We start from the raw sequence: 2719 nt of genomic DNA on the forward strand, positions 1-2719 counted from the left end.
TTTTTTTTGCGGTACGCGGGCCTCTCACTGTTGTGGCCTCTACTGTTGTGGAGCACAGGCTCCGGATGCGCAGGCTCAGTGGCCATGGCTCACGGACCTAGCCGCTCTGCGGCATGTGGGATATCTTCCCGGACCGGGGCACGAACCCGTGTCCCCTGCATCGGCAGGCAGACTCTCAACCACTGCGCCACCAGGGAAGCCCTGTCCCTAGGTATTTTTTGATTTCCTCTTTGATTTCTTCCGTGATCTCTTGGTTACTTAGTAACGTATTGTTTATCCTCCATGTGTTTGTGTTTTTTACGTTTTTTTCCCTGTGATTGATTTCTAATCTCATAGCATTGTGGTCAGAAAAGATGCTTGATATGATTTCAATTTTCTTAAATTTACTGAGGCTTGATTTGTGACTCAAGGTGTGATCTATCCTGGAGAATGATCCATGAGCACTTGAGAAGAAAGTGTAATCTGCTGCTTATGGATGGAATGTCCTATAGATATCAGTTAAATCTACCTGGTCTATTGTGTCATTTAAAGCTTGTGTTTCCTTATTAATTTTGTGTTTGGATGATCTGTCCATTGGTGTAAGTGAGGTGTTAAAGTCCCCCACTATTATTGTGTTACTGTTGATTTCCTCTTTTATGGCTGTTAGCATTTGCCTTATGTATTGAGGTGCTCCTATATTGGGTGCGTATATATTTATAATTGCTATATCTTCTTCTTGGATAGATCCCTTGATCACTATGTAGTGTCCTTCCTTGTCTCTTGTAACATTCTTTATTTTAAAGTCTATTTTATCTGATATGAGTCTTTCTTTTGATTTCCATTTGCAGAGAATATCTTTTTTCCATCCCCTCACTTTCAGTCTGTATGTGTCCCTAGGTCTGAAGTGGGTCTCTTGTAGACAGCATATATATGGGTCTTGTTTTTGTATCCATTCTGCAAGCCTGTGTCTTTTGGTTGGAGCATTTAATCTATTCATGTTTAAGGTAATTATTGATATGTATGTTCCTATTACCATTTCATAATTGTTTTGGGTTTGTTTTTGTTGGTCCTCTTCTTCTCTTGTGTTTCCCACTTAGAGAAGTTCCTTTAGCATTTGTTGTAGAGCTGGTTTGGTGGTGCTGAATTCTCTTAGCTTTTGCTTATCTGAAAAGCTTCTGATTTCTCCGTTGAATCTGAATGAGATCCTTGCTGGGTAATCTTGGTTGTAGGTTTTTGTCTTTCATCACTTTAAGTGTACCCTGCCACTCCCTTCTGGCCTGCAGAGTTTCTGCTGAAAAATCAGCTGATTACTTTATGGGGATTCCTTTGTATGTTATTTTTTGTTTTTCCCTTGCTGCTTTTAATATTTTTTTGTTTGAATTTCATTTTTGATAGTTTGATTAATATGTGTCTTGGTGTGTTTATCCTAGGGTTTATCCTGTATGGGATTCTCTGTGCTTCCTGGACTTGGGTGACTATTTCTTATCCCATGTTTGGGAATTTTTCCACTATAATCTCTTCAAATACTTTCTCAGACCCTTTCTTTTTCTCTTCTTCTTCTGGGAACCCTATAATTTGAATGTTGGTGCATTTAATGTTGTCCCAGAGGTCTCTGAGATTGTCTTCTTTTCATTCTTTTTTCTTTATTCTGCTCCTTGGCAGTTATTTCCACCATTTCGTCTTCCAACTCACTTATTTGTTCTTCTGCCTCAGTTATTCTGTTATTGATTCCTTCTGGTGTATTTTTCATTTCAGTTATTGTGTTGTCCATCTCTGTTTGTTCTTTAGTTCTTCTAGATCTTTGTTAAACATTTCTTGTATTTTCTCAATCCGTATCTCCATTCTATTTCTGAGATTCTGGATCATCTTTACTATTATTACTCTGAATGCTTTTTCAGGTAGATTGCCTATTTCCTCTTCATTTATTTGGTCTTGTAGGTTTTTACCTTGCTCCTTCATGACACATTTTTTTGACATCTCTTTTTTTTTTTTTTTTTTTTTTTTTTAAATGAGTGGGATTGTGTTCCTTTCTTACTGGTTGTTTGGCCTGAGGCTTCCAACACCTGAGTTTGTAGGCTGTTGGGTAGAGCTGGGTCTTGGTGCTGATATGAGGACCTCCGGGAGACCTCACTCTGATGAATATACCCTGGGGTCTGAGGTCCTCTGTTAGTCCAGTGGTTCACACTTGGAGCTCCCACCACAGGAACTTTGGCCCGACCCCTGGCTCATGAACCAAGATACCACAAGCTGTGTGGGGCAGCAAAAAGAAAAAAAAATGAGAACAATAACAAAGTAAAAAATAAAATTAGGTTAAGAAACTAACAGATATGTTAAAAAGAATATAAAAATAAAAATATAGATGAAACAACAACCAGAAGGTAAAACGGACCACAATAGTAAAAAAGAGGAGGAAAAAAAATAAAAGGTGGAAAAGGTCTTGGCTGTGGAGGGCGGGGCCTAAAAAGGGGCAGGGTTTGGCAGTGGGCGGGACCTATGCTTAGGACCTACATGGCTGGAAAAGGCCCTGTGGGGTGTGGGTTGTGGGGGGTGGGGCTTAGCCTCAACGGAGCAGAAGGGGCCCAGGCATGCCCCCACCTCTGGTCTCAGAGGGTGGGCGACCCCACCTGGTAGCCCAGCAGACTTCCTGGGCTCGGGTGGGCGGGGCAAATGCCCTCCGCTCCTCTACTGCTCCTCTGGCCCTGGAGGGCCCCTCCTGCCTGCCTCTCCTGCTCGCCCCCCC

This window comes from Lipotes vexillifer, unplaced genomic scaffold, assembly GCF_000442215.2.
Source record: "Lipotes vexillifer unplaced genomic scaffold, Lipotes_vexillifer_v1.1 scaffold232, whole genome shotgun sequence".
NCBI lineage: Eukaryota > Metazoa > Chordata > Mammalia > Artiodactyla > Lipotidae > Lipotes > Lipotes vexillifer.